Genomic DNA, 18,963 nt, shown 5'->3' with positions numbered 1-18,963 from the left:
AATTTGCAATAAGAGTGTGAAATGAGTTGCTCCGCAAACAAAAGCACGTAACACTGCCGGCAAACTCCTATAAACTGTAAGCTCTCCTGCTACGTCCAGTCACTCCGCTTTACATCCACTGTGCTAATTAATACACAAGCAGGAGCATCTGAAACCATTAATCAGGCATTTACGAGGCCAGCCCGAGCATTAAAAAGGTTATTTGCCTAATAGATAAAGAGAGTGTGGTGAAGCTGAGCTCTGCGTCACCGGTAAGAGCCTTGCTGCTTCTTACTAAAAACCACCGACCTTGCTGATCGGAGAACAAATGAGCACAAAGTCACACATCATCAGGAAAACACATATGAACAATCATGCACAGGATAAGGCAGAGACTCTCAATGCTGTGATAAAACTGCTTTTTGGGAATCTTATTCTTCTCGAACGGGATATCGGGCTAAAAGTGGTAATATGTGACAATCAGGGAGCGGGAGACAGTTTAATTTGGTCGCTGCAGTCTGCACAGTCATTCGCCGAGGACACCGTTGTCTACAAAGTAAAAAGTGTTTCATTTTAATATATTAATCCCATACTCGGAGCCACTGGGATATACCAAATTTCTCATTTGTTCATTGGAAACCGAGTGAGAAAGAAACAAACAGACTACTGAGCGGCGGATAAGAAATGCTCCTCATTAGCGTTTTATTAAAAAGCAGCCTTTAAAGTTATTGTGCAAGGTTGTTGAATTTTAATGACTCCTCTCCGCGCTCCAGATAGCAATCTGGTTGTGAACATACATACGAGGAGGAGCAGCAAGGAAGGAGGGGAGAGACCGAATCAAGAAAGAGAAGGAGCAGAACAAAGAGAGGGAAGGGAAGAGTCGGCACCGAGAGGGTGAAGAAGAAAGAGTTAGAGAGGGCGTGATTCAAATTAGTCTTTTAGTGGCGGGATGATGAGATAAAAAGAGGAGTGATGACATAGCTGTGAAGATCTGACGAGACGAGCGGGCAGGAGGAGGAGAGCTGGAGTGGGACGGCTCGGGTGGAAGAGGGGAGGCTAAAAGGAACAGTCTCTTTGGATCTGCCTGCAGTTTATCTTTCCTCTGTACCGGCTCTCCGTCTGCCGGCGCCTCTCTTCCTTCAGCGCGTCACGCGGCGGACGCCCAGCCGCTGCCTGTAAGCTGTCACATGTGTCACATTCTGACGCCACATCCCCGTTGTGATCTTATTATCTGACTGACAGCTTGGTGTCTCTGACATCAGCAGGACGCGCACACACACACACACTCAAACAGGGTACACCGCAGCATGTGTGTGTCTATGTATCAGCAGACAGAGCCACCGTGATGTCACCCAGATCATTTTGAAGCCTACAGTTTGGCCGTCGCCATCTTGGTTTTTGGAGCCAGAAGTGGCCATATTTGGACGAGAGTTGCTACACCTCTATCCTGATTGGATGTGACTGAAAACCAGAGGACAGCCACTGCAGCATCCCCTGCTTTATCGTCTATTTTGCACTAAATGGGACCGTAATTTACAAACTGACCATCACGCTGTATTGAAGAAGATGTGAAACTCGTGATCGAGACCATGAACTCTCGCCCAGGTTTAAGGCACTTCCGCCTTGGCTTCACTTTTGAGACCCGAAAGCTCCAGCCACTTATTATACTGTCTATGATATGAGACTGAGCAGTGTGCAGCCTTGACTGATCCACTCTTGCTTCCCTCTCAGTTTCACCCCCCAGCGCTTTTCATTTCCACAACGAGGCACCAAAAACAAGAGTGCGATCCAACGGCGGCTGCTGCCGGTGATGGCGATCAATCAGCGGGACAGGGTGCAACGATCACAGCTACAGGCGCATGTAGGGATAATTACTGATGGGTTCCTTAAATACAAGGAAAAAATATAAAGGCTTGCCTCCATCTTTAGTTTTACTCCTTTTCATAACACCACTCCTGGGAGGAAAGGCGCACAAACACACACACACACACACACACACACACACACACACACACACACACACACACACACACACACACACACACAAATGCAAAACACTTGCATAAATGACAAGTAGCAAACATTTGGCCTCTCGACTTCCTGAATGGCAGTAATTGTGTTTTGGAGCTGAGTGACTGACAGGGTTTGAGTGGCAGAAATGAGTGCAGTGGAAAAGGTCGTTTAGCTCGTTATGACTACCAGGTAGCGGCGGCCTGGATGCGGCATCCGTGATTGGACCATTGAGTTCCAGCCGTCTTGATTCCTCTATTGTTTCTAATGTAGGGCTGGGATACACTGAGGGATTTTGACAGCTTCATGCGGCGCACTGCTCGTGTGTGTGTGTGTGTGTTGGCTCCCGCCGGATGTCGTGAGTCAGTGTTTCAGGAGGCTCGCTGCCGCTTGACGCCCACTCCTCCGGCTAAACGGGTTTGTTTTTCAAATGTCAGCTCATGGTGGGAGAGTGCGGCGGCCCTCCGACGGGGCTATGATTGTTTTCCCAGAAAAATGGAATGAAGGCAAAGGGAAGAGGGAGAGAGAGAGCGCAAGCAGAGATGATGACTGCTTTCCATTATTAGCCTGGCTCATTCTACCGACAGAGGAAATAGTGAGGCTCACTCGTTCTGCTGATCGATCCCTCCATTCTGGGAAGATGGCCAGCACAATACGCTCTCTATCTCTCCATCTCTCTATTCCTTTCGCTCTATTTTCTCCCTCTCTCCCTTTTTTTTTTATCTGTCCGTCTGTCATTTGGTTCCTATTATGTTTTCTCAGATAATTGCTTTTCACTGCAGATAATTCTTGAAGTGAAGTCCTTTGCCAATGAGCAAATTGCCATAAAAAGTTATACTTTCTTACATTACAGTCCCGGTAAAATGGAATCCAGGGCTCAGTTCATGGCACGTGATAAAAGCGAAATACGAGTGGGGTTTTTTTTGCGAGTTGAGGGGTGAGGGTGTGTGTCATCTTGACGGTGGCGCTCGCCCACAGCCGAGACGCAGCCACCGATTTCTACACGCTTTAAGGTCACAGCAATAAAAGCTCGAGACGCACTGATGAAATATGATTTGAGTCAAACAAGTTTATTACTCTTCTTGCTGTAACTTACCACGAGCACTGGCATTTAATTGAAATTGCAAAGCATTGGGATCTCAACAACATCTCCCTGTGTTTAATGTGCTTACGCAGTATAGACGAGGTGGAGGGAAAAAAAAAAACTTCGATATATGGTGGATTGGAATAAAGCCATCAGCTCTCACCAATAAATTAAAACATTGCACTGCTGGGCCAATAATGAGACATAAACTTTGGAGTGAAAAAAAAAGGAAAGAATGTAACTGAAGCAAGTTTCTGAGGCCCTTTTGTGTGTTATTTTTCAACCTGTATCTTCATTAAAGTGTTTTATAGAGTAAACAGGTACATTAATTAAGAGGAGAGAAAAGGCTGGTGTCCACTAAATAAGTCTTGAAAAGCATTAACTATATACACTGTTTGAGGAAAGAGACTTACAGCACTGCATCTTCAAGCGTGCTCATAAAAAAAGGAGCGACTTCTGTGGAAACTGAAGATCTTTAAAAACACAGGAGGCGGTTTACATGAAGCCACGTAAAGCAGAACGGCCGGGTGAGGTGGAAGGAAGGGAAAAATTAGGAGGTTAGAGAATGTTGCGTTCTGGGTTGAATTCAATAGAACAGATTACAGGAAAAAAACTGATTAGTCAACTGAAGCAACACGAGGAACAATTTTACCTCTTAAGACATTCATCAAGTAAAAAAACAACATTTGCTTTGTTATTCTTCAGTGAGCATCTTTCGTTTTTGGAGGGTTTCTGGTCCAGAAAGTTTATAAGACTTTAACTTGAGATGTTGGAAGCTGTGATTGACATTTTTGTTTTCAGTTCTAGATATTTTATAGAGCTAACAAATTGTTAGCTGCTGTCCCATTAACGCACCAGTGGCTGAGAAGTGCGACATGATATATTGATCATGTACTGCAGGGTTTGTATCTAATGGTGAGGTGTTCTGTCTGCTGAGGAGACTGTCTGAAGAATTCATGAGATAAAGCTCAGAGCAGAAGGGCCATCCCTCAATGTCAGAGATTCATCATCCCACACACACGCACACGCACATACACACACACACACACGCGCACACGCACACAATCACACAGCGAGCTACTTTGCCTTCCTTCTAACTTCATAATGCATACTGACAAAGCCAAATCACAGTCATGCAGCGAGTGGAAACTTAGAGAGAATCAAAGACCCAGGAGAATCCCGAACACAAAACCCGTCACACACACAATCACCTCCTCCCACAAATCGGGAAGGAAGTGTGTGTTTGTGTGTGTGTACGCCGATCCCATGCGGTCAGCGCAACAGAGACAGCGCTGTCACTGACTGAGCTCCCTGTGATATGGAGGTGTTGACAGGTAGCACTCCTGCGGGACTTGTGCGACCACAGCAAACTGGTGCGGCGTGCACACGCACACAGGACGTGACGTGACAGACTGAGAATCTCGGCGACAATGTGGGATCCTCAGCGCATCAATAATGCAGCGTCTCTGACAACTGGAGGAATCAAACTCCCCGCTCCGTCTCACTCCTCCATCCCTCTTTCTCCCTCTCTCTATCTCTATCTCCCTCCACGTCGCCATCTCTCGCTCTCTATCCCGCCATCCATCTCTGCTCACTTCGTTACACTCTCCTCTGCTACAGAATGAAGACGGAGCGTGAATTAGAAAGCAGGCAACAGGAACAGCAGAGCCGCTGTTGCTCAGACAACTTTGCTCGATAGTATCGAGAGTGACAGAATAACACATTTGGCCTTATGGGATCAAAACACGTCTAAACAGCTGAAATGGATATGAGTGCTTATATGTCACAATTGTGTGTGTGTGTGTTTATAAATGCATATTCGTTTGGGCTGTTTGCTGCAGGCGTGTAGTTCAGTCGTTTAAGCTGGTTCGTCCTATCAGTCACATAAACAACAACATGCAAACACACACACACACACACAGAGCGAAATGTCTGTCATAACCAAAGAGCAGCGTCTTGTGGCGGCACGGCAGCCATCTGTAGCCATGACAGATGAGAGCTGCTGGAGCCTCTGCAGTGTGCACATGCAGTACAGACACACGGAGAACAGAGCCGGAGGCCTGCTGGGTTTGGATGTCACCACAATGGCTGTCACCAACTTTCATGCCATTGTATTGCCACATAAATCTGTTTTGTCTGGTAAGTGTGTGCACGTCTGTCTCCCGCTTTTGCTCTGCCTGTTTCGCGAGCCTGCCACTGTCTCTTTGGATGCCATTATTGTCAAGACGAGTTGAAGGACAGTTCCGCTTTGTTTCGACATGGGTCTCGTTTTTGGAGCTTTGGCCATCGTACCTGTTAGGTGAGAGCAGCGGCACAACGAGCTGGACGAAGGGATCTGGGGAAAAAGTCGTCTGACAGGGCAGGAAACCCCAGCAGTCAGATGTTTGGACAGGTCGTACACACGAAAGCGAAGCCAAAACAAAACCAAACAGTGAAATTACACAGTATATACATTAACTTATGAGTTCAACTTTGACTTACAAAGTTTGTGCAGTGTAATAAGGGATTATGTACCAATGTTTCAGGTGTGCTCACTGTCGGTTTTACCTCCAAATAAGATGCTTTTGATATTCTGGTGTGGATCAAGTCATCAGAACTGCAAAAGGAGAATTGTAGTAATCTGGTATTTTCTTGTAATATGTTTCTGCAGAAATGCCACTGAGACAAATCCACGTGCATCCATTGTACTCCGGATTCTGTCTTTTACTTTCTTTCTCTCGCCTTCCACACTTCCTTCCTAATGGCTAAGACACAGTCAACCATGTGACTGGTCTCAAATGCTAATGATGCATGGCTAACGCGAGACTCTCTCCCTCTTTCTCTGAACAGTTCATTCTAACTGCTATACCTGCAGTCTAAATGGATCTGACAAGCACGCACGCGCAAACACACACACACACACACACACACGTCACAGACATCAACTCATCCATATAACGCTGACAGCCAGTATTGCTCTGCAGAGAGATATTACTTAGCTGTATTGCATTGCTTGCACTTGCAGCAGAGAAAAGCATATTACTCACAAATGCCATTTAGGTGTGAGACTGTGGCTGGCTGCTCCACACAAGCTGTGCTGAAATAGTTTCTGTCCTGTGACCAACTGCTTCAGTGCACCGCATGGCACTCACACAAGCCGCCACAGTGCTGTTTTGGCACCGCACAGAGCCACACAAACTCTTTTCTGAGCATCGGCACTTTCCTTGGTGCTATTACAAATGAGCACAAAACCATAGATGGGCAAGTTTTCACAGGATTTCTCTCGTGCTATGACGGCAGTGTTGTGTGTCATGGGGGGTTGTCTGGGGAATTGGGGGGGTGGCTATGAATTCCCTTATAGTCAAACACACATGCACGCTTCCCCTCGCCTTTGAAGGGAGGCGTCACACGTGATCCCACAATCTCCTCATGAGATGGGAAACCAGAAAAGAGGATTGGCGTATGGAGTGAGAAAAGAGAGACCCTATTTTTTTTTCTCCCCCTCCCTCCCAGCTCGCGTCCTCCTTCCCCCTCCCAAGTGCTGGCAGGACGGGCCGACAGAGGATGAGACTGTTTGCCATCTCCCCTGGAAGCGCCTCGATCTGTCTCTCTCCCTCTTTTTTCTTTCTGTCACACTCTCTCTCCCTCTATCTCTCCTTCAGTCTGCCCACCCTTCACGCTGCCGCTGGAGTCCCGTCGTCCTCTTTATCTCTTCTAGTCCTTGTGTTTTCCCTCTCCGTCCCGTCTTCTCTGTGTTCTGTTAACCTTCCATTAGCAAGTCTAATGTCGGGCCTTCCTGGCTGCTTCCTGCATGGCTCCCGGCTCTTCTCTTTCCAGGCACTATGACAATGTTTTCCTCAAGCCCCATTAGTGCCTCCTCACACCACTAACAGCCATGCAGCACACAGAAGGATGAGAGAGGGAGAGGAATGAAGGGGAGGATTACAGAGGGGAGGGGGGAGAGGAGGGGAGGGTGGGGGTGGGTGCATTGGGGGAGACTGGGGAGAGCGGACCTGGGCAGAGTGGCTGGCCAAGTGCGGGAAAGGGTAAAGAGGGGATTAAAGGAGAATGAAGGGGGGGCAAAAGGGGAAATGATAAAAAGAGAAGCACAGGGCAACGCTAGCGGGGGGGAGGGGGAGGGGGAGGAGGACGGATTGGGAAGAGGGTTGAGGGGTGGGATGTGAGGGGGCTGGGAAATGCGGGAACCTTCCAATACGCCTGTTTTGCAAACATCATTTGCATAGAACCGATGCGGATGGAGTTCTGTGTCACAGTTATTTGCATACATTTGCATAAAATTAATCCCCTTCCCAATTGCCGCAGTGATTGTTTCTGATGCAGAAAATAAGTCAACAAAATGAACTGATGCATCCAAACAAAGCAAACATATTGACACAGACGCACGCTGGAAGAGAGCGGGACGAGTTTGGGCTACCGTGTGTGTGTGAATGTGTGTGTCTCCGTGCATCTGTGTACAAGTGTGTGAGGCCGTCTGCAATCATTTGAGGTCATCGACTGCTTGTTTGACCGAGCAGAGGTTTTCCTCTTGGTAAACTAACACAACCCACTTACAAACATGTCCTCCTCTAGCTTGTCTTGATCGTTCTGTCTTCATAAACACACACACACAGATACGGTCCAAAAAAAGTTTGCTTCACATTTGCTCTACTCGTCGTCTGTCCATGCCAGGTTGTGTGCTGCTGGCCTCCCTCTCCCGGCTGCAGTTCAGGATCGTGTTCAAAGGCACCTTAACAGCACTGTGATGCCAGAAGTTGGCTACACCTTTAACCCTCCACTTTTCTGCCAATAGGAAGCACTTTGTTGAACTTTAACGGACAATGCATGTGTCATACTGTATCTATCAACACAGCATGATATATTCATTGTGGTCAAAAAGAAATAAACCAGGTACAAAGCACCACAGAGTATACAACTGAAACTGGGTGTTAAAGAGACAAATACATCAGCTTCTGCCTCACAAAGCATATCATAGCAGGCAACTGGAATCCGCAAGCTCCTTGAACACGTACCTGTTACGTGTTTCAAGATCAAAACCACGATCACAGGAGCACACATCCAAGGACAAATGCTTCTCCTTGCAGATGAATTCCAGGAGGCTCGGTGCGAGGAAAAAGGAAAATAACAACGACATGAAAGATTCCTCCGCTAATCATTTTATCCTGCAATCAATTAAAACTACAGAGCATGAAATAATGCAGATCCTGCTCTCAGGCTGAGTGGGCATTGATCAAACACATTTGGATGGTTTTGGATCCCTGTGTGTGTGTGTGTGTGTGTGTGTGTGTGTGTGTGTGTGTGTGTGTGTGCGTCATAAAGAAAGAAAACTGAAAGAGTAAATGTGTTTCTGGTTGTGTCTCTGGGTGTGTGAGCCCATCTGTGTGTGTGGCCATTGATCAAAGGCAGAGCCCCAGTTTGCCGGTGAGGAGAGGAGCCAATTGATCAGAAATGGCTGTAATTGGAATCTAAATAAGACTTGCAGCATTGATCCCATCTCGGTTCTCAGCTCCTGGCTTCTGGAAATGTGGGTTTGCTCAAGGCCGGCCAGCCCCCCTCCTCCAAACCTCCACCTCCAGCACATAGCTTTTTGCATCAATAATTACTGAAGGTAAACTCTCACATCTAAACTGGCTAACTTGGATGATTGACTAAGCATCCTACATATTTTAATACGCTGCCTGCAATTTCCCTTTTCACTGCACCACCTACTCAATGAAATGCAGTAATTAGCCAAAGTAGCGGAGAGTGATTGCAAATGCCAAATATTTTTAAGGCTCAAACAATAGAGCGAATCAAGGTGGCGGTAGATACAGTGTGCAGAGTAGCTGGTGCACGCTTACACCTACACACAAACGCACACATATTCCCCTACAAACAACCTCCGCCAGCAAGATAAGGGCTAAATTATGGGATCTGTGAGTTGCCTGGTGAGAGCAGCGTCATGAAGACAGACTGCAGCAGGTAGCAAATGGCCTTTACGCCGTTTGTGTGTGTGTGTGTTTGTGTGTGTGTCTGTGTGCGTTTGAATGGTCATTCATGCATAACCACAGGCACAGAGAGAATAAGGAGCCATAGTTCTACCTCTCTGTCAGGCATTTAAAATGCATTATTCTGTCACACCTGTTACTACCATAGATACAGATAGAGAGGAGATATACATTGAGACATAATAGGAGGCAGATACAACAAACATGTCCTTCAGAGTGTTTACGCATTCACAACTATTTACCCGTACACGTCATTCAAAATCACATTAGCATTGCAAACACATCAACGCAGGAGCAATCCTGGAAGCAGACACAGTGCGTACAGGGCAGTGCTGTCACACACAGCAAGTGTAAGCCCTATTCACATGACGCCCGTCTTACCTGAGGACCTCTTGTAAATTGTAATAATTGTGGAGGTCGTCTGTGATCTTAATCCCGTGCTGCCATGTCTGTCAAACACAGACGTAATGTGATAATATTATTCTCATCTGAAGTGGAATCCTTATGATTTCGGGCGGTATTTAACATTGTTTCGCTGTTTTTTTGTTTTGTTTTGTTTTTTGTTTTCTACATGCCCTTTCTTCCTGCCTCTTTTCTGGTCAAAGAATTATGGAGGCAGCGCTGGCAATAAATGAAATGGTGCAAATTCAGCAGGCTCATTGCTCTTGATGTTCAGGAAGAGGATGTTTTGCAGAGCCTTGACATCATATCTGGGAGATATACGCTCTATAATGCCATAATGTCTGTCTGCACAGAACCCAGATGCTGAGGGGTCATTTCTAAATCACATGAAGTCCTGTGTGAATGAGACTTTAGGAATACCACAGATGTGATAAAAGAATAGGTGTGATCTCACTTACAATAAGAACTTCCAAGGAGACTTAAACATTTTGAAATTTGTTGCCAATAGAGCCAAAAATGTTAATTGCGTCATGAGAGATGCTGTTGCTTTAATTTGCAATCTTTAGTCATGCCTAAATATTGTTTTGACCTTAGTTTCTCCTCTGCCTGACCAGTGCCTTTCCTAATTACAGTGCTGTTACCGCAATAAACTATAATTAGTAATTTAGCACCAAATTTGCATGTGCACATCAGTGGAGTATAGCCAATGAGGGACTGATGAAAGTGGAGAAAAAAAAGGGGGGGGCGCGAGCCTGCTGCAGTTCCCATGTAATTGTTTTGTGGGAAAGCAGACACAGTGTACCATGTGTGAGCTGACAGAAGTCACAGCTGTCTCCCGCTACAGTATTTCAGCTTAACGGCACAATCTCTCCGAACATAAAGCACGACCTTTACTTATGCTCTGGCAAAAGAGCATAAAGATGGATGGTTTCTTCATGAAAAAAAGCTTGTTCACACGCGTGTGTTCGCTCGGTGTGTGTTTGTATCGGACCGTGTGCATCAGTATGCGTGGCTGTATCTCGCGTACAGTGCCAGCGTGTTTTTGTTGTGTTTGTGCATTGAAATATGTTTCTTTATGCATGTGAATATGTTGATGACTGTATCTGTATGCCTGCATGTGTGTGTGTGTGTGTGTGTGTGTGTGAGGCTGTTCCTCTGCCTCAGCAGGAGAGCTGCTTGAGTCTTAACGAGGCTGTTAATTAGTGTGCTTCAGAATGTACATCTAATGAGTGTGTCTTTTACAGCCGAGCAACACGTGCACACACACACACACACACACATTTGCGTACACATCCAAGTACAAACAAGGAAAAAGGCAGATGGACAACAGCATATAGATACGGTGCACATCTGGCAAACCACGCTTTTCTTTGGAGAGTGTGTGTACATGTAGAGGGATTTTCTGTGTGTGTGTGTGTGTGTGTGTGTGTGTGTGTGTGTGTGTGTGTGTGCTGTGTGTATGGTATGCGCTGTGTTAAAGAATGCGGACCAGCAGGAAAGATGTTGCTTAAGGCATTTCTCAGTGTGATGCGAGCTAACATTCCCGTACATGGAGAGCGACGAGCTGGAATTGAAGACAGTTCTGAGCCTTCTGCCATCTCTGCTCTCCGCCATCTGTTTACACACACTCAGCGCTCACACCGATCACTGCTGTCAGATTCAAGACTTGTGCTGCTGAAATGTATGTTTTTGTGAGGAACTGAGTAAGAGCCAGTCAGTCAGATATTCCAATTGATGCCAGGGCATTTTGAAACTACACAACAGGTTTGTAATGGGTCCCTGCGGGCCCTTCGGTCATAAAAAACAACAGCGCTCAGAAAAGCACAATTCAATTCCAGTCAGAAACGATAAAAAAAATCAACACTGGCGATATGAGGCTTTAGTCTGACAGCAGCGCCGTGACGCAATGCTGCTGCATTCACTGTTGTCCTGCAGACGACGCCAAATCAATCAGATTTCTACATATCCACAGCCAGCGTCAGATCAACTAACGCTCCACTCCTCACAGACACACCAGCTTGGATCTGTGGCTCTGCCTTAAACTATTCATAAGGGCAGAAGACCAAACGTGCACTAATATTTATTTCATGCCATCTGTCTGTTTGATAGACGTTTCCCAAGTGTAAGTGCGCAAGACAATCAACAAACTCTGAAATCGCGCAGAAGCGTGATTGATTGTTTTCGATTGTTTGGATCTGGCAAAAACGCACGCTGACAACATCAGAAAGAGGGACGGAGGAAGAAACGCGGACGCACGCTGCGAGACAACGAGCGTGCGAGCAAGCGAAGAAGAAAATAAAACTTCAGCCACAAAAAAAACCCAAAACCACACAGTGTGAAAACAACAAATTTCCATCTCCTGAGTTCTGCCACAAACTGTCTACTTGACATAAAAGCAGGACTGACTTCTAATAATGTCTTAGATACGATCATGTGTCCCACGGAGCACATTTATTACGCAGCGTTGCAGCAGAAAACCTAAGCAGAGACGGTAAATTCCAGCTCTCAAATCTCCTGTGAGTTCAGCACCAAGGACAGCTCCTCGGCTGCTGCTCGCTAAGAACATTTCCACTTTTTGAGGATTTGTAGAGGCCAGATAGGCTCATGTATAAACTTGAGAGTCCGGACAATATGGGACTTTGTGAAATGAATTACATTTTCCAGCATGACTAGCTCTGACTTAATGCCTGCAAATGTACCATGCAGGTCTTTTTCAGTCCAGAAATGAGAAATCTAGTATTACTGTAGGGCTCTTGTGGGTGCATTGAAAACACACTGTTACTGTTGTCCGCTGCCATAAAATCCCACAAGGAGGACTGAGAGCCATTCTAGATCTTAAACCATAATTTATGGCGGGGGGAAAGAGCCAAGGGGAGGCCATGTAATAGTTCTCCGGACTCTTTTCGTGTCATTTGCCCGTGCTATCACATAAACAGAGCTTGTTCAGTACCAGTCACAGCGTACAAGAATGGTGATAGAAATGGTGATAAGGAAGTACTAACCTCTTACAGCTATTCCAGGGGGAAGCAGGGAAGAGAAAAAGACATAATCTGTGTGTCAGAACAGCAAAATTGTTGCAAACACATCCTTAACTGCGGTTGTTACAGCTAGTCGCATCTAGCCTTTCATTAATTAACCTGTGATTATTTCTTCAGTCTAGAAGGCGTCAGGAAACCCATCACAATTACCCACAGCCCAAAATATTGTCTTCAAATTGCTCTTTTTTAGGAAGACAGTCCAAAAACCCAAATTATGTAATTTACACTGAAATTAAATGGAAGAAAAGCAACAAACCCTGATATTTCAGACTCTGAGGTGAGTGAATATTTGGCAGTTTTGCTTGAGAAATGACTCGAATGATTGATAGCTGATCAAAGTTTCTGTGAGTCGACTGCCTGATTGTACAAATTGTTTCAGCACTAGTGTCCTCCACCCACACACACTGTAAGAGCTGACATGGCAACATATACGGTGGGTCACGCACACACACGCACACGCACAGAGAGAGAGAGAGAGAGAGAGAGACATTAGTGAGGTCACCCACAGAGGAGAGTCTGATAAAATTATTCTCAAATATGGATGAATGCCAGAGCAGCGGCAGAGGTGCATCACTCCCCGGCCTCCACTATGAATCACTATCTCTTTATACACTTATGCACTCTCTTTTTCACACACACACTTACACATACTCATACATATATGTTCGCATACTCAGAAAGGCGCACACACACACACGACCACAAGCCCTCCCCCACGCTTCCACCTCGCTGAAACTGTAGAAGTGTGCCCTTTCCGCATGGCGCGCTGCCAGCCACTCACAGCACATTACCAGTGTGTGACCCCTGTGTGTGCTGAAAGAGGAAGCATTTAACCTCCTGCCCTTTTCTGCTCATGCGCGCTCATAGAATCTCGTCCTACGTTGAACGTGGACCTCAACAGTCAGCGCCGCCCTTTGCTTGTGAGGAAGACTCACGCGCGTTCTGAACTTCATATTCGATGTGTTTCTTTCAAGTGTGTCTTTCTATCCCATCTGCAAGCTGCGATGGATTCATTCCTGCTGTGGCGTTATATCAGAAAGAACATCAATCTACGAGACTGACATTTAATCCCAAAGCCTGGGCAGGTGGAGGAACACACATACATGCACACGTGCACAAAATAAACAGACGCGCAGATGAACACACCATGGGCCGCTCGCGCACACAGACAGAAACACAAATCAAAACGCGAGAATAAACCCGTGGACTCTGCGTGAACGTCGCGGATCCTGCAGAGCGATGAGAGGATGTGAGCTGAGCTACCAGAGGAAGACGGGCTGAGACGGTGAAAAATAAAGCTAGGAAAGAAGACGGAGGGACAGGCTTGGAGGGAAAATGTTTCCCGTATCAATCTATTGGTTGAGACGTTGACAGAATGGCTCAGAGATACAGGTGGTCAAGGAGAACGAGCAGCTGATGTATGGACGTCTGCGGTCGGTTTCTCATCGCCAGGGTTTCACCGGACACTTCAGCCTGCAGGCCTCTCACAGCGCCCAGGCGTCTCCATGGCCGCGCCTTCCTCGCCTCTCCCACCCACGCCACCAAATCAATCCCACCTGTTCTCCCCTCGGGCCCTCGTCTGCCGCTCATTTAACACCGCCACTTCTCCATCTTGGTGTCTAATGCTCATTGAGGAAGCCACTGCAATGTCATCATTAGCAGCGGTGTCATTTTCTCCACGAGCACTCAGCTTCCTTCCTTCAATGATGATGGCGTCTTTTAATAAGGTCATGCTGAGAAACCCTCGCGCCTGTGGTGGCGCGTGGACGCGCGTGCGTCACAGCAACAAACGGCGATACTCGAGCGGTCGTTATCAGGCGCATCGACAACCTGCTTGTCACAAGAGGAATAAAGCGGCAAATAAAAAAGGAGTGAAAGAACGGGGACGAGTGTACACGAAAGGCTGTTAAAAATGGAGAGATTGAACAAAGAGGAGCACGGAGGGAGGAGAACTACAAGCCAAGGGCACAAAACCAGCAGGGCTCTGTAATCAATTTTAATTAGCAGTGTGCATCACCTGGAGTCATATATTTTAGACAGCGTCAGAGTCGGGTCTGTCAGGGAGCACGGCCTCTTTCGTCACGCGCTGCCAACCTTCTCGCCGCTCCAGTCACAGTGGTGCCCCAGTGGCAACCCAGTCGCTGTCATCATCAAGTTTTTCGCCAGTGAAGGCCCAATTAATCAAAATCATATAAGTTTCGCTGCTGTCTGAAACGAGCATCCACAGGTCGGTGTGAAGGCAGCTTTCTATCATGTGAAAAATGCTGCTCTGACTCTCTGACACAGAAAGCTGCCAATCGGCTTTTTTCCTCCGTGCGAGAAGGACTCAAGGGGAAAGAAAATAAGACACAGTCTCTGAAATCCACTCCTAGCGACTGCAGTTAGAAGCAATAAACATGCGGCAAGTTGAGTGTTTACTGCTGGCACCCAAAAATCCACCATGTGAACACAGATTTCTAACCAGATTTGCTTTTTTTCCATCGTTATGTGATGAAAGTTGAGTGAATTGTTCTGTGTTCTGGATTATCATTGGTGTGAAAAGGTAAAGGAGGGGTTCAAGTGAGTTACTGTACCGCACATACTACAATATACATGCACAGACCCTGCACGTGCACGTGCACAGTCCCGTTGCACTGCAATTAAAGCCTTGACTGACTAAACCGAGAGGTGTGATGGCTCCCCGGTGGAGTGACAGCGACCACAGTGTGGAATCTGTTCCACTGTGAAGAGTGACACATTAGATGATTAGACAGCATGCTCATGACAGCTGCCACAGGTACGCACAAGCACACACACACACACATAGAGAGAGAGCGGGTTTGGGACTGGTGCTCCAGCTCAGTTACAGCACAGTGTAATAAAGAGAAGGTTGGCAGCTGCAGTCTAACACAGCTAACTCCCCTGAACATACACAATACTAAGTCACTACTAATAAAGACTCACAACCGAGGCCTGCTGCAAAACTCTATAGCAGCTAACATTTCATTAAAGGGCATGTGTATGTGTGTGTGTGTGTGGGGGGGGTTGTGAGCGAGTGTGAGAGAGAGAAAGATTTTCGCCCTCAGGCTTTTCCTCTGATAAACAGTTGCATTAAAAGATTTCACCCACATGGACACACACAAAGGTTAACAAAACCCACACACACGTGCGCACACACACACACACACACACACACGCTGAGGAAATACTGAGGGATAACACAAGTAAATCCTTTTCTAAGCACACATTCCCACTCGGGAGAAACCATTAAAAGCAAAGGTTGGTGTGAAGGCACCTGCACGGGGAGTGAAAACAAAACACACAACTGCTCAGGTTAATAAACACAAAGCTTTCCTGGTTACTGTGTCTGCTGCACAGTTGACACAACGAGTGCAGATGATCATGCAAAACAGCCGAATACATACAGCCGGTAATAGCATTTATGATGAGACGCAGCACACATTCTCAAACGCGCTCACGTAGGAACGCAGGCAACGCTATCAGAGACTGGGGCCCTGATAGTATTCATGAAGCGCCTCTTTAGCAGCCATGTATATGTATGAAGAGGTGGCGGTGAGGCTTTGGGACAGTGGACTCACTGAGGGGGACGCCGGGTCTCTTTATAGAGACTGTCACAAAGGCCCGATCCTCCGCATTAGGAACAAAATTGTCTTTTTTATTGCCGGCGATTTGTTTCACATATCTATCTGTGCAGCTCAACCTTAGATGAATCACTGTCATTTTTAATCTGCGCTGCATCTCCGGGGTGAAAATACTATAACTAAGAGGAGAATTTCTGCAGCAAAACGCCTGGTACGGACCTCTCCGAGACGCCACCACATTCTGCCTTAATGATGCCCTCGTTTCTTCTTTTTCTCACACCGGTTTCTTTTAAACCAGCGTCATGCGAGCCATTTTTTAAAAAGCATTCCCTAAAGGTTTGGTAACACACAAGCACCTCCTCGCCGTTGTTCGCACGTTTCTAAAGACAAGGTGCAAATTAAACTGCCGTTGCCTTTTCCTCTGAAAGTCTGGCACTTTCTGTGAAAGCAGCACCAAAACAGCTAACACATTAGCAATTATTAGCCTGTGTGGGAGACATAACACAGCCAGCCTGAGACGTTCCTCTCAGGCTCAATCTGCAGAAACATAAACAGAAGAAGAGAAGTTCAAAACACGCATGCATCAAACACGTGGAGAGAAAAAAAAAGAAACACACATGGATTCAACACAAATAGATGCACTGCCATGGGACTGCGTTTCTCTGCCTCTTTCTGTTGCACACACACACACACACACACACACACACACACACACACACACACACACACACACACACACACACACACACACACACACACACACACACACACACACACACACACACACACACACACACACACACACACACACAGAGCACTTCCACATCCATCCATTCAGTCTCTATTTCATTATGTGTCTCTGGAAGTGTTCTCTTATTCCAAAGTGGTCCTTGTTGCAATACAATTAGTCTATCAGCTTTTAAAACAATGGGCCGTACGTTGTCTCTGCGGTTCATTTTGTGTGTCTAGTTTTATTACAATACACTTGAGATTAAATTATGCTCTTTATTTCCATTTCCTCTATGAGGTTTGACCTTCAAATGTATCCACGCAGATCAGAGCCCAAAGCCCAATAACACTAATATATCCTTTTTGGCTATTTGCAGGGAAATTACATGCACCACAATATTAGAGAAAGAAAATGAGATATATAATGAAGCAGTGATCCAAAGTCTATAACAAATTTGCCAAAGCTTGGACTTCTATTTCAATCCCTTCAATTTAGTGCCACGGTCAAAAACAAATTGGACTTGAACTTATATTGGCACCACAATTGAGACCCTCCATCCTAATTTATTTAGCAATGTCTGTTAGTAAGCAAGTATATTAAAAAATAGGCCCAGCCAATGTTTAGAGGTTGGAGTGTCCTTCTCTGAAGTAATAATTTATCTTTCGTAATGATGAAACACTGCATAACTGCGATACTGTGCTGCATCAAACGGGTACGGCAACATTACCTGAGACCTAAGGGACACCGCGGAGACCACAATTCATTGCTCTTATACCCTCAAATCTCCAGCTTACAACCAATTACCTCACCTTTTACCCTCCCCAGCCGACCTCAATAAATCACTATTCTGTCTGATCACAAATCAGCTCTCCATCCGAACTAGCAATCCTCAAATCACATATCTGACCCCGGGGCAGCATTTAGATGAGACCTGGCCAGAGGGGGTCTAAGCCTGTGCTGCTGTCGCTGCGGCCCTGACCTCTGACCCCTGTCCTTTCAGCTGGGATCTGATTGGCTGCATCCCCCCCACCAAGGAACAGAAGGGCTTAAAGGTAGAGTGCACGCTCTTGCTCTCTCACACCTACACTGTTCCACGTCTGCATAAGTACTGAAAATAAATGACATATTTCATGGCCTCAGTCTTGACTTGACTTAGACCACGATGACTTTTGTCCCCTTTTCAGGAATCAACATGAATTGCTCGATCACATGTTGTCTTACATCATGGCAATTCATAAAATGTTTTGGTTGTTTTGTGCTTTGCTTCATTTGCAAATTACAAGCAAACCCACACACAGCAATAGAGCTTGCACCGTGACGAAGTGTACAAACTAAAGTTAAAGAAAGACATTTTCATAGTTTTTGCCATAACAAGCTTTTCCTTCATGGACCGCGGGGAGCATCTTTACAAGATGGCTTCAAACAAAAAGCACAAGTGTGGCTCATTTCTCCAAGGTTGATCACTGCAGCCTGACGAGGCTCCCTTTCAATGTGAGCGTGTTAGTTTGGTTTGTTTCATTCTTAGGCTCATTAACGAGAAAGCTATTTTACTCACTAAAATTATAATGGGAGATTTGTTCCGCACAGAAATCTTTTACGTTTCTATTGTGAATAAATGCTCTTTTGCAACCAAACACACAGCATAGCAGATTGGTACACACAGTACTACGGCAAGTTCGTCTCATCTAAAGAAACGTTTGACACTTTTGTCTCCATGGCAGATATTTTAACAAGTGAAAACACAGGTGCAAATAATAGAATTAATGATGACTGAATTCCATTTAGTTGCTTTGGTTTAATGGTCCTGGTATTGTGAATGCTGCCTCATTATCAAAGTGCCATGGCTTACTGGGACAGTAGAATAGCACATAGACAGCATTAATGTTACTGGTAACAGCTGCGCTTTTCCTACTATAACAACTCCAAATATCTGTTGCAGCCTACAAGGCTTAGAACTTTACGTAAAGTCTGTAAGATATAACTGAGTTTGATGATAAATGGTTGGTGGATTCTACACAGGTGTGCATATAGCTGCCCCACAGGTATGCATGCTCGACAAAAAAATGCGTAGTCGGTTGAGGAGGTTGTTTACATTGTGTCTGTGTCCAACAGCGGAGAGTTTACCTCTATCCATAACGGATAGACTCATGAGGCC

This window comes from Chelmon rostratus, chromosome 4 (genome assembly GCF_017976325.1).
Source record: "Chelmon rostratus isolate fCheRos1 chromosome 4, fCheRos1.pri, whole genome shotgun sequence".
Classification (NCBI taxonomy): Eukaryota; Metazoa; Chordata; class Actinopteri; order Chaetodontiformes; family Chaetodontidae; genus Chelmon; species Chelmon rostratus.
Note: the sequence above shows the minus strand (reverse complement) of the source record.